This window comes from Peromyscus californicus, unplaced genomic scaffold (assembly GCF_007827085.1).
Source record: "Peromyscus californicus insignis strain IS unplaced genomic scaffold, ASM782708v3 Scaffold_8__1_contigs__length_139910024, whole genome shotgun sequence".
Classification (NCBI taxonomy): Eukaryota; Metazoa; Chordata; class Mammalia; order Rodentia; family Cricetidae; genus Peromyscus; species Peromyscus californicus.
Genome location: NW_026294606.1, coordinates 105,190,516 through 105,204,072, shown reverse-complemented (window position 1 = coordinate 105,204,072; position 13,557 = coordinate 105,190,516). Strand labels below are relative to the sequence as shown.

The 13,557-nt window shown below is 40.1% G+C and overlaps 1 protein-coding gene across 2 annotated transcripts in view; it reads left to right on the top strand.

Moving 5' to 3' along the window:
- Positions 1-13,557, top strand: part of Nfatc3 (nuclear factor of activated T cells 3) — a 91,551-nt gene that overhangs the window by 62,390 nt on the left and 15,604 nt on the right. The window lies entirely within an intron of this gene.

Sequence of the window (13,557 nt, the reverse complement as noted above, 5' to 3'; positions counted from 1 at the left end):
TAGTAGTCTATATAATGCAGGCAGTCAGTATTACTATAACCAAAGTATAAAAGATCCATATTAGAATATAAGGTTAGTAGAGATATGCATGACAGATTTCATTGGAAGGATTTGGCAAGGCTTCCATGAGTCAGTGATATTTGAGTAGATCTTGGAAGATAAATTTGTGCTTTCAGTAAATTCAAATCAATGAGCAACTCAGACAGTAAAAGCAGAGAAATTTGCCAGGGAGAGCATGGCCTTGAATAGAGACCCACCTACCTTTGCATCCCAAGTACTAGGATAAAAGGTATGTACTACCACACCTGGCCTGTGTGTCTGCTCTGGAGATGTAATTTTTCTATGGTTTCGAGGCCAGCCTGGTCTACAGGGTAAGTTCTAGAATAGCCCAGGCTACATGGAGAAACCCTGTCTTGGGGGGGGGGGGGGCTAAAAAAACAACAATAAAAGCCTTTCTGTTATGCTGTTTGTGCTCTAGGTTTTGGACTAAATGATATATAGTAAAACATAATTTTTATAAATATAGAAGTGATCACAGTTATGTTTTAAACTTTTAAATTAAGATTATGGTATTGTAGGGGTCTGGAGAGATGGCTCAGCAGTTAAGAGCACTGGCTGCTCTCCCAGAGGACTCAGGTTCAATTCCCAGCACTCACATAGCAGCTTACAACTGTCTGTAACTCAAGTTCCAGTGAATCTGACTCCCTCACAAAAACATGTAGGTCAGATACCAATGCATATAAAAATAAAAAATAATTTTTAAAATTTATGGTATTGTAAAACTGGGCTAGTTGTTTCAGAACTTTGTGATTGGGCTAACTGAATTCTCTTACAACTTTCCATTAGAATTTTTCCTCCTACTTGTTTTCATTTGTTCTTAGACTATCAGAACCACAGCTGCAGCTCTTCCATCAGAGAAGAGGATTCATCTTTAATATAGTTCAACCTGCTGCTGTGGTGAAAACTGCAACTGTCATTTGCTGGCTCTGTAGCAACATGCTGATCCTAAATGTAGGTCAGTTGCTGAAGTTAACACTCTAGATATTACTTCAGCTGCTTCAGTGCTATATGTTAGTGTTAAGAAGTAGGTGCTTGCTGGGCAGTGGTGGCGCACGCCTTTAATCCTAGTACTCGGGAGGCAGAGACAGGCGGATCTCTATGAGTTCGAGGCCAGCCTGGTCTACAGATCGAGTCCCAGGACAGGCTCTAAAACCACACAGAGAAACCCTGTCTTGAAAAAAAAAAAAAGAAGAAGAAGAAGTAGTACATGCTTTCTGGGTTGTTTTCCTTTGTTTTTTAAACGTAAAGCCTTGCTTTAGTCCAAGTTTACCTTGAATTTATAACCCTCCTACCTCTGGCTCCCAAATGCTGGAATTATAGATGTCTGCTACAGTGCCTGGCTTGACAGGTACCTTTTAAAAGCAAAGGAATAATAAGCAAAAGATTCACATGTGTACTGACTGGTTTTGTGTGTCAGCTTAACACAAGCTAGAGTCATGAGAGAGGAAGGAGCCTCAGTTGAGAAAATGCCTCAGTGAGATTCAGCTGTAAGACATTTTCTCAATTAGTGATCAATGGGGGAGGATCCAGCCCCTTGTAGGTGGTGCTATCCCTGGGTTGGTGGTCCTGGGTTCTATAAGAAATCAGACTAAGCAAGCCAGTAAGCAGCACCCCTTTTGTGGCCTCTCTATCAGTTCTTGCTTCCAGGTTCCTGTCCTGTTTGATTGAGTTCCTGTCCTGACTCCCTTCAGTGATGAACAGTAATGTGGAAGTGTAAGCCAAATAAACCCTTTCCTCCCCAACTTGCTTTTTGGTCATGGTGTTTGATCACAGTAATAGAAACCCTAACTAAGACAACATGGTTGCTTGACTGGGTGAAGGAGACTATTATGGAGAATGAGTAGAGAGGTAAATATGTCAGTGTTTTGGTGCATTTATTGGATAATGGTTTTACTGGTGTTTATTTACATAAATATCTTGTTACATTTTTGTTTATTTTGTGTGTATGTGTGTGGCAGGAAAGTCCCTGGAAATGGTTGTAGAGGTCAGAGACAACTTGTAAGAGTCAGTTCTCGGTTTGAGGAGATGGCTCAGAGGTTAAGAGCACTGACTGCTCTTCCAGAGGTCCTGAGTTCAATTCCCAGCAACCACATGGTGGCTCACAACCATCTGTAATGAGATCTGGTGCCCTCTTTTGGCCTGCAGGCATACATGCAGACAGAACACTGTATACATAAGAAATAAATAAATCTTTTTAAAAAAAAAAAAAAAAAAGAAAGAAAGAAAAAGAATCAGTTCTTTCAACCATATGATTTCCAGGAATCAAATTCAGTTACGAAGCTTGGTGGCAGGTATCTTAACTTCTGAGCCATCTTGCTGGCCCTAGATAATTATATTTAAATAATGATGGAAGCCATATATTGTAGGTGAAGTTTTTCTCCTGGTCCCATAGCCATTCAGACCCAAGTAAACACACACAGGCTTATATTATTTTTAAACTGTGGCCATGGCAGGCTTCTCACTAGCTAGTTCTTATATCTTAAATTAACCTATTCCTATAAATCTATATTTTGCCACATGGCTCTTGACTTACCAGAACTTTTACATCTTGCTTCTCCTGGCAGTGGCTGGCAGCGTCTCCTCTGCTCTGTCTTTCTCCTTCCTCTCTGTCTAGTTGGAATGTCCCGCCTAACCTTATTCTGTCTCACCATTGGCCAAACAGCTTTATAACTGGAATACAGGGAGTTCTTGTGGGATACATACATGTATCATCAGCCTTCAAACATATTTATGATGAAGAATTTCAAAGGATGAAAGAACTAATAAAGAATGCTTATGTAGACTTGGATTGTAGCAAAGGATTCAGGGCCTTAAGACACTACTACCCTGGGATATGCAGTAAGAAAAATTAGTTTCAGCTAGATGTGGTGATGCATAACTTTAATCCTAGCATTTGGGAGACAGAGGCAGAAGGTTATCTGGGAGCCTGGTTTATTACATGGTGAGTTCTAGGACAGCCAGGGCTTGCATAATAAAGAGACCCTGTCTTTAAAAAAAAATTAAGTTAAAATTTAAAAAGGAGGAAGAAGAGAAAGAAAAATTAGTTTCTAGATCCAGTGAAAAAACATTTAAAAGGATCTTTTGCTATATCAAGTGAGTATCTACAAAAACAGCTTAGTTGTAGCCTTTTTTAAAGAATTAATTGCTGGATGTGGTAGCATGCAAAATTTTAATCCTAGAGCTTGAGAAGCAGAGGCAGGCAGATCTCTGAGTTGGAGGCCAGCCTGATCTACAGAGCTAGTTCCAGTACAGCCAGTGAGACTCTGCTTCAAAAAAAAAACAAAGAAAAAAACAAAAAACCAAACAAATCAATTTTTTAAGTGTATGGGTCTTTTGTCTGCATATGTATCTGTGTGCCACAATGTGTCCCTGGTGCCCTCAGATCCCCTGTGAATGGGGCTACAGATGGTTGTGAGCTGCCATATGGGTGCTGGGAACTGAATCTGGGTCCTCTGGAAAAGTAGGCAGTGCTCTTAACCACAGAGCCATCTCTTGAGCCCCAGTTGTAGCCTTTTTTTATAAGATATAAAATGTAAATTATTAGGCTTATTTGATGTAGACATTGATCAGAGAGCTAACTAAGCATTCTCACAGAATTCCTGTGGCTACAGTTATTATGGCTGGATTTCGAATCCAGGTTTGTATGAAATTTAAATGCTCTTGTGTGTGTTTACTAGTTTCTAAAACAGCTGTAATTCATTTCTTCCCATATTCTGGACTTTGTAAACATAACAAAAGCTTTTCTAAAGTCTGCCCTGGGTAAGGTAGCAGAACCAGTTTCTTAAAGATATGTTACTCTATTTTATAATTTGTGTCTTCTTTTCAGGTTACTTAGATGTGGTTTTTTTTTGGGTTTGTTTGTTATTTATTTCTTTGTTTGTTTGGTTGATTTTTTTTTTTTTTTTTTTTTTTGGTTTTTCGAGACAGGGTTTCTCTGTGTAGCTTTTCGCCTTTCCTGGGACTCACGTGGTAGCCCAGGCTGGCCTCGAACTCACAGAGATCCGCCTGGCTCTGCCTCCCGAGTGCTGGGATTAAAGGCGTGCGCCACCACCGCCCGGCTGTTTGGTTGATTTTGATTTTTTGGGTCAGGGTTTCTCTGTGTGTAGCCCTGGCTGTCCTGGAACTAGCTCTTTGACCAGACTGGCCTCAAATTCACAGAGATCTGCATGCCTCTGCCTCCTGAGTGCTGGGATTAAAGGCATTTGCTACCATTGCCCGATTGAAGATGGATTATTACTAGGGTCAAATGTTTTGTTTTGGGGGCTGGTTCTTCCATACTTAATTCTCTCTGGTAATATTCCCTGTGCCTTGGAAGGGATGCTATAGATCTCTCATTTAGGGCACTAAAGAGATGGCTCAAGGATAACAGCACTGGCTGCTCTTCCAGAGAACCCATGTTTAATTTCCAGTTTCCACATGACAGCTGACAACTACCTGTAACTCCAGTTGGAGAGGACCTGATGCCTCCTTTTGGCCTCTTGGAGCATATCATGCATGTGATGCATAGACATACATTCAGGCAAACACTCAATTCACACAAAATCTTTTAAAAAGATAGATCTCATTTGCAACTGAACATTCAACAATAACTTACTCTCAGCACTTCAACTGGTTGTGAGTGTCTTCAGTAACTCTACTTGCTACATCTAGGGATGGACCTGACAGAATTGGCAAGGGAATAAAGAAAAGACAGACACAGAAAAGCTAAGATTGGATGGACTGGGCTTTCTGATTGAAAATTCTCTGTACCCCTGAAGCTCAGTTTGTTTATTATATTATCATAGTATGTATACATATTTATTCTGTATAATATATTATTATATTATACATTTGAACAGAGAGGCAACATTATTGCATAGTGCTGAATCAAGGGGCAGGATTTATGGATGTTGATGTGTACAGAAAATAGGTGAGGGTTGGGGATTTAGCTCAGTGGTAGAGTGCTTGCCTAGCAAGTGCAAGGCCCTGGGTTCGATCCTCAGCTCCAAAAAAAAAAAAAAAGAAAAGAAAGGAAAAAAAAAAGAAAATAGGTGATAGTGTGAGCAGAAAAATGACTATTTTATGCACACATCAGCATCCATACATGGACCACAGGAAGACTTTGCCATCCCCCTGAGCCTGTGTCTGAGGCTATGGTCCTTGATATGGCCATGCCCATGTCAACACCACATACTCACTCAGGACTTCATTCACTCAGAGCTTTTTCTTTTTTCTTTTTGGTTTTTTGAGACAAGGTTTCTCTGTGTAGCTTTGCACCCTTCCCGGAACTCATAGAGATCCACCTGGCTCTGCCTCCCAAGTGCTGGGATTAAAAGCATGCTCCACCACTGCCCGGCTCTCAGAGCTTTTTCTGCTCCCCACATTTCTCCCTTATTTCTTAGATGTTCAGGATGGATCTTAGTACTTAGTCCCAGGGACAGTTTGCTACAACGCTTAATGCCAGACTATAAAGATGATAAAGAAGGAAGCTCATAATAGCTGCTGTACCCCCTCCCCCCCAAAAAAAGGGATTTTGTTTGTTTGTTTTTGAGACAGGGTTTCTCTGTGTAGCTTTGGAGCCTGTGAGATCCAGGTAGAATTTTAAAGCCTTCAAGATATTTCCCTTTGGATGCTAGGCAGTGGTGGTGCACACCTTTAATCCCAGCACTAGGAAGGCAGAGGCAGGTGGATATCCAAGTTCGAGGCCAGCCCTGTCTACAGTGAGTTCCAGGACAGCTAGGGCTACTCAGAGAAACCCTGTCTCAAAAAAAAAGAAAGAAAGAAAGAAAAGATCCCCCCTCCCCCCTTTCAGCTACCTTCCTGTCCTCTGGTGTACAACAGCCACTTTTTGTTTTTGTTTTTTGGGTTTTTTTTGTTTTTTTTTTAGTTGTTTGTTTGCCTAATGTAACATGAAAACAGTTAAACCCAAAGCAAAAATGGGAACATGCTCTACTCCTCAGCTGCTCTCCTATTTCTTTCTGAAGTAGCTAAACTTATGGTCTCTTCTCCAAGAAACCAAGGACATAAAATCCTGAACATAGTCTAAGAATGGATGAAGCTGCAATGCTTCCATCCTGTTAGGATCCTGGAGAAGTCCCACAAAAGACCACCGTCCACATATGCAATCAACAAGAGCGTTTATTATCTTGAGAAAAATTCAAGCATGCTGTGGCTCAGGCCTGGGTACTGCACATACCAGGCTTCCTTGTTTTTACTGTCGGGAATGTTAGAGATTGATTATCCTTTGTTTGTGGCTCTTTCAGAAACTGCTTGCTTAGTCTCAGGAAACTGAAATTGATGCCTGATCTCTGAGAGAAGACTGAGCTATTATGGTGTCTGCTCAGTCCTCTCACATCTCACTTCTGAGGTTTCTCAAAATCTCCCAAAGCACCAACATGTAACTTCCTAACTCTAGATTCTATTTGTTAACATATACTGCCTGTCTCTGGATTCTACCTGTCCCAGTGTTTTATACTTAAGTTGAAATGTGCTCCTCTCTATTCTTTTATTTGTTCCTTTATCCTTATTTCTTCCCTTTATTTATTACATTACCTGGAACATTTTTTTGTCTGACCAATAAAAGTTCCTTGTATTTAGGTGTCCATGTTCATGTCCCTGATCAGGTCCCCATCCAGGTACCACTTTGCTGGGTCCTTGCACAGCTCCAGGGACTTGACCTGACTGGGGCAGTAGTGGAATGAAGAAATGACAGTCATGAACACGCAGAAAAGCTGGGGTTGGGTTACTGCACCCCAAAAACTCAGCATATTTATTATATTTAGTTGAGCAGAGAGGCAGGGTTATTGTGTGCAGCTGAATTAAGATGACAGGTTTACTAATCTCAGTAGGAGCAGTCTCTGTAGGGGAACAGTCTTCAGGCCGTAAATATCTGGATAGAGAAAGTTGTGGTGGACATTTTCTGCACACACTGTCAGTGTTCAAACATGGACCAAAGCAAGGCTTTGCCATTTTTCCATGGATCTGAGACTATAGTTATTGACATGATTGTGCCCATGTTAATAACAACACACGTTCACTCAGAACTTTCTTCACTTTGCAACCAACCACTGCAAAAAGAAGTTTCTCTGACCAGATCTGATAGCAACACTAATGTATGGACATAAACAAATATTTAGAAGGCAGTTTGGCAGGTTATCATGTCATTCAACAAAACAAGTAGCTTCCCCACAAGTGTCTTGTGATCTCACCAGACACTGGTTTTTGCCCAGGTTTACAGTATCAGGTGTGAATTCTCTTCTTAGAAACAGGCCTTAATTCAGTTGTTTATCCTCAGAGCAGTTGTGCCTCTATTGTAACAGTGTGTCCATCTTTTCTGGCCGTCAGTGGTGTAGCATATAGAGTCCACAGTAGACTAAGACTGTTGATGACAGGTCTCACCAAGCAGCCTGCATAGCGTCTTCCAGCACTGTGAAAGCTGCCCAGTAAGGAAGGAAGTTTTAGTTGATTCCAGCTGGATTTCTGTATCACGCAAAGCATGTGGTGTTTCCAGCTAGTTCTGTTAGGCAGTCAGCATTGGTGGCATTCGCCTGTGTTGTTTGGGGCCCTCAGAGGCCTTCTTGGCCAATAGTTCATAGGTCTTTTGGCTGTCTTGATAGTGTCCTTCAATGCTCAATTTTTTTTTTTTTTAATATTAGCTAGACATGTTGGTACACACCTTCAATCCCAGCACTGGGGGGCAATGGCAGAAGGATCTCTGAATTCGAGGCCAGCCTGGTCTATATAGCAAGTTCTAGGACTACATAGTGAGACCCTGTATCAAAAACAATTATATTTAAATTCAGTTTAATTTTTCCTTTTTATTTGCTGCATTTTTGCTTTGGTTTCGTACTTAAGATTTGTTATATATTTCCTTAGAATTATATGCTGCATAAGGGAAGGACCCATCTTTGTTCTTTTATATAAGAGTATCCAATTTTCTCAATAACATTTGTTGAAGAGACTTTTCTTCCAATGAGTGATCTTAAGACCAGCCAACTGAATATGCAAGGGTTTGTTTAGTATATATGTATTTTTATGTTATTACCACACTTTTCAATTACTATAGCATTAGGTTTGAAATCAGGACATTTGAGTCCATCAACTTTTTCCTCTTTTTTCAGTATTATTTTAGCTAATAGGGGGCCGTTGAGATTCCATATGTGTATCAGTTACTTTTCTATTGATATGCTAAAATACTATGACCAAAAGCAGCTTAAGGGAAAAAAAATATACTTGTTTTATGGTTGTTTTTTTTTTTTCAAGACAGGGTCTTTTTGTGTAACAGCCCTGACTGGCCTCGAACTAAGAGAGATCCTCCTGCCTCTGCCTCCTGAGTGCTGGGATTAAAGGTGTGCACCACCATGCCTGGCTGAAAGAATTTATTTTGACTTATGGCTCTAAAATGTAAGTTTAAAATGGTGGATGAGGTATCAAAGCAGGTAGCAGAATAGGAAGCTGAGAGATCAAATCTTCATCACAGCCGGGCGGTGGTGATGCACGCCTTTAATCCCAGCACTCGGGAGGCAGAGGCAGAGGCAGGAGGATCTCTGTGAGTTCGAGGCCAGCCTGGTCTACAAAGTGAGTTCCAGGAAAGACGCAAAGCTATACAGAGAAACCCTGTCTCGAAAAAAACAAAAAAACAAACAAAAAAAAACCAAAAACAAAAACAAAAAACTTCATCACACACAAAAAACAGAGAAAGCAAAATAGAAATGGGACAAGGCTATAAGCTTTCAAAGTCCCAAGTGAGATGCCTTCTCCAGCAAGTTCCATAACTTAACTTAAAAGTTCTATAACTTCTTGCCAGGTGGTAGTGGCACACACCTTTAACCCCAACACTCAGGAGGCAGAGGAAAGTGGATCTCTGTGAGTTTGAGGACAGCCAGGACTACACAGAGAAACCCTGTCTCAGAAAACAAAACAAAAAAGTTCCATACCTTCTCAAACAGCCACCAAATGTTCAGATACATGAGTATATGGGGGACATTTCACATTCAAAGCTCTACAATATGAACTTTAAGATGGAGTCATTTTTCTTTAAAAATAAACAAACAAAAAAACTATTGGGACTGGAGAGGTGGCCCAGCAGTTCAAAGCACCTTACTCATGCACGGGATCTGGGTTCTGTTCCCAGCACCCAAATGGTGGCTTACAACCATCTGTAACTCCAGTTAAAGAGGTTCTGTCACCTTTTTCTGACCTCCACTGGCTCTAGGCCTGCAGGTGGTTCACAAACATACATACAGGCAAAACACTTTTTTTTTTGAGGCAATTATTAACATTTTATTTTATATATTCAAAAAGCTAGAGGAAAGATCGGACATGTTTAATAAATACCTTGAAGACTTTTTTGTTTGTTTGTTTGTTTTTTGTTTTGTTTTTTTTTTGTTTTTGGTTTTTCGAGACAGGGTTTCTCTGTGTAGCTTTGCGCCTTTCCTGGAACTTACTTGGTAGCCCAGGCTGGCCTCGAACTCACAGAGATCCGCCTGGCTCTGCCTCCCGAGTGCTGGGATTAAAGGCATGCGCCACCACCGCCCGGCAGACTTTTTTTTTTTTTTTTTAGTGCCGAATGCCGTTTACTGAAGGAGGGAGGAGGTCTTAAATACAGGCTTACAGCACAATGGGAGAACCCCGGAGGGCAGAAGTTTGCTACTGATGTTTTACAATCTTCAGGCAAAACACTTATACACAAAATCTAGTTTAAAAATTTTTAAGCTAAGTGTGGTGGTGCACCCTTTAATCCCAACACTGAGAAGGTAGAGGCAGGCTGATCTCTGTGTTCAAGTCCAGCCTGATCTACAAAGTGAGTTCCAGGACAGCCAGGGCTATACAAAGAAGCCCTGTCTCAAAAAAAAAAAAAAGAAAGAAAGAAAGAAAGAAAGAAAAGAAAAAAATACAACTCTCTGTGTGTGTTGATTTAATATCCACACTTTAATTATTAGCACTAACTTTAAATTTTTTTAATATTTTATTTATTTATTTGTTTATTTATTTATTTGATGTGTGTGAATGTTTTGCCTGCATGTGTATCTGTGTACTGTGTGCTTGGTACCAGTGGAAGTCAGAAGAGGGTTTCAGATCCTTTCAAACTGTAGTTACAGACGGTTCTCTGCTAGAGTGACTAGTGTTCTTAACCACCGAGCCATCCTCTCTAGCCTCCAGCACTAACAGTTTTTGAGAAGGAGTGTCATGTAGCATAGACTGGCCTTGAACTGCTTATCTTTTTGTCTCCATCTAGTAAGTGTTGGTATTGTAAGCTCGTGTTGTTATAACAGCTGTTAGCACTAACATTTTTTATGTGTGTAGAGGGTGTCTTTTAGGATTGTTGTTGTTGTTGTTGGTTTTGTTTTGTTTTGTTGCTTTGTTGAGAAAAGGTTTCTCTTTGTAGCCTTGGCTGTCCAGGAATGTTCTGTAGACCAGGCTGGCCTGGAATTTGCAGAAATCTGCCTGCCTCTGTCTCCCCAGTGCTGGGATTAAAGGCATGTGCCACCACCACCATTATCTTTTAGAGTTTTATATGTAGAAGAACATGACATTTGTGAATAGAAATAATTTACATCTTTTTTTCCCCTGATCTTGTGGAAAGTTTCCAGTCTTTCACCTGTGAGTATTATGCTAGCTGTGAGTTTGTCGTGTGTGGCTTTTATCATGAAGGAATACCTTCTCTTCCTAGTTTACTGTTTTTGTTTTGATTTTTTTGTTTTGTTTTGTTTTGGTTTGGTTTTTGGTTTTTCGAGACAGGGTTTCTCTGTGTAGCTTTGCGCCTTTCCTGGAACTCGCTTTGGAGACCAGGCTGGCCTCGAACTCACAGAGATCTGCCTGCCTCTGCCTCCCAAGTGCTGGGATTAAAGGCATGTGCCACCACCGCCCGGCTGTTTTTATTTTGAAAAATCATTGAATTTTGTTGCATAGTTTCTGCATTAACTGAGATGTTTTTTATTCCCAAATTCTATTAATGTTACTAATTTATTGATTTTCATATTAAATCAGCCTTGCTTTCTTGGATAAAATCCACTTAGTCATGACATATAATCCTTTTAGTATGTTGCTGTGTTTGGCTTGTGAAATAATTGGTTGGATATTTTTGCATCTACTTTTTTTTTTTTTTTGAAATTCAGAATTTTTTTTTTAAGATTTATTTATTTATTATGTATACAGCATGTATGACTGCAGGCCAGAAGAGGGCACCAGATCTCATTACAGGTGGTTGTGAGCCACCATGTGGTTGCTGGGAATTGAACTCAGGACCTCTGGAAGAACAGTCAGTGCTCTTAACCTCTGAGCCATCTCTCCAGCTCCCGTGCATCTACATTTTAAAAGGAGATTCTGTAGTTTTCTTTTCCTTTTTTTGTTTTTTGCATTTTTTTTCCTGAACATAAAAACAGGTTATAATTTAAAAGTCCAGGCTTATTTTAACCTTTAAAATATTTTCACTGTAGAAAATAGTATAAATGATAACATTTCCCAATAAGTCCTTTTAAGCCAAATGATAGCTGAATTATACATATAAATATTGATTAGATTCTGGAATACAGAAGAGGCCTATCTTCATCTATTCAGAGAGCTATGTTTTACTTAAGTTGTGTAAGTGAGATTCCTATTCATCTTCCCTTTCACTGTTTGATTTACGGCAGACATTTTCCTATCTATAATCTATAAAGATTTTAGCCTCCCCTCCTGAAAATACAGCCAGCATTTTCTTTCATCAGCTTGATACAGTTCAAATTCTTATCCTAATAGTGAAATGTTTCACTAAAGCTTGCCCAGTGATTTGGGTAAAACCAAAACTTATTATAAGCCACAGTCATCCTAAGAGTCCCCCCTGTTAGGTAGCCTCCCTGGATCTGTGGGTTGCAGTCTGATTGTCCTTTGCTTTATATCTAGTATCTACTTATGAGTGAGTACATAACCATGTTTGTCCTTCTGAGTTCTGGGTTACCTCACTCGGGATGATATTTTCTAGTTTCATTCATTTTCCTGCAAATTTCATGATGTCATTGTTTTTCTCTGCTGAGTAGTATGCCATTATGTATATGTACCACCTTTTCTTAATCCATTCTTCAGTTGTCGGACATCTAGGTTGTTTCTAGGTTCTGACTATTACAAATAATGCTGCTATGAACATAGTTGAGCATGTGTCCTTGTGGTGTGATTGAGCATTTGGATTTTTTGTTTTGTTTTTTGTTTTTCGAGATAGGGTTTCTCTGTGTAGCTTTGGATCCTGTCCTGGAACTTTCTCTGTAAACCAGGCTGGCCTTGAACTCACAGAGATCCACCTGGCTCTGCCTCCAGCACTGGGATTAAAGGCCTGCGCCACCACCGCCTGGCTGATTTTGGTTTTTCAGGGCAGGGTTTCTTGTGTAACAGTTGTGGCTGTCCTGGAACTCGCTCTGTAGACTAGGCTAGCCTCTGGTCTCGGAGAGATCCGCCTACCTCTGCCTCCTGAGTGCTAGGATTAAAGGGTCTGCCACCACATCTAGCTTAAATTTTATTTTAGTTTTTTAAAGATTTAATTTTTTTATTATTTATTTATTTATTTATTTATTTATTTATTGGTTTTTTTCGAGACAGGGTTTCTCTGTAGTTTTGCGCCTTTCCTGGAACTCACTTTCTAGACCAGGCTGGCCTCGAACTCACAGAGATCCTCCTGCCTCTGCCTCCCGAGTGCTGGGATTAAAGGCGTGCGCCACCACCGCCCGGCTATTTATTTTTTTTTAAGATTTATTTATTTAGGGTTGGGGGTTTAGCTCAGTGGTAGAGCGCTTGCCTAGCAAGCGCAAGGCCCTGGGTTTGATCCTCAGCTCCAAAAAAAATTGATTTATTTATACAGTGTTCTGCCGGCATGTATTCCTGCACACCAGAAAAGGGCAACAAATCCCATTACAGATGGTTGTGAGCCACCATGTGGTTGCTGGGAATTGAACTCAGGACCTCTGAAAGAACAGCCTCTTAACCTCTGATCCATCTCTCCAGCCCCAGCTTAAATTTTTTAAAATTAGATTTTGTATATAAGAGTTAGAAAGTATTCTGTCCTCTTTGATTTTTGAAGTTTTCTTTGTTTTTTCAAGATTTATTTTTAATTATGTGTTGGTAGGTGTGGTGGGGTGGGTATTTGTACATGAGAGTGTGTATGTGTCCTTGGAGTTTAGAAGAGGTTGTTAGATTCCCCAAAGGTGGAGTTATAGGTCTGATATGTATTCTGAGAATGGAATTTGTGTCTTCTGCAAGAGCAATACATGCTGAGCCATCTCTTAAGTCCTGAAGTTTGTTTTTTTGGGGGTGTTTTGATCTATAAACACAACTTGGAGGAATTAGAAGGATGTCTGGAAGACTGCTATTTTCCATGAAACACAATCTTGAAGTTCCACCAACTTAGTCAAGTTATAAAAGTTCATCAGTGTCTGCTGGCCCCTTCGCTTGTTTCTATACTTACTTCTAATGTATATGTTGATTTACCCAAAATCACACATCCCACCCACACTTAAAATCTGTTTTGGAGGATTCCTTTATATCGAGATT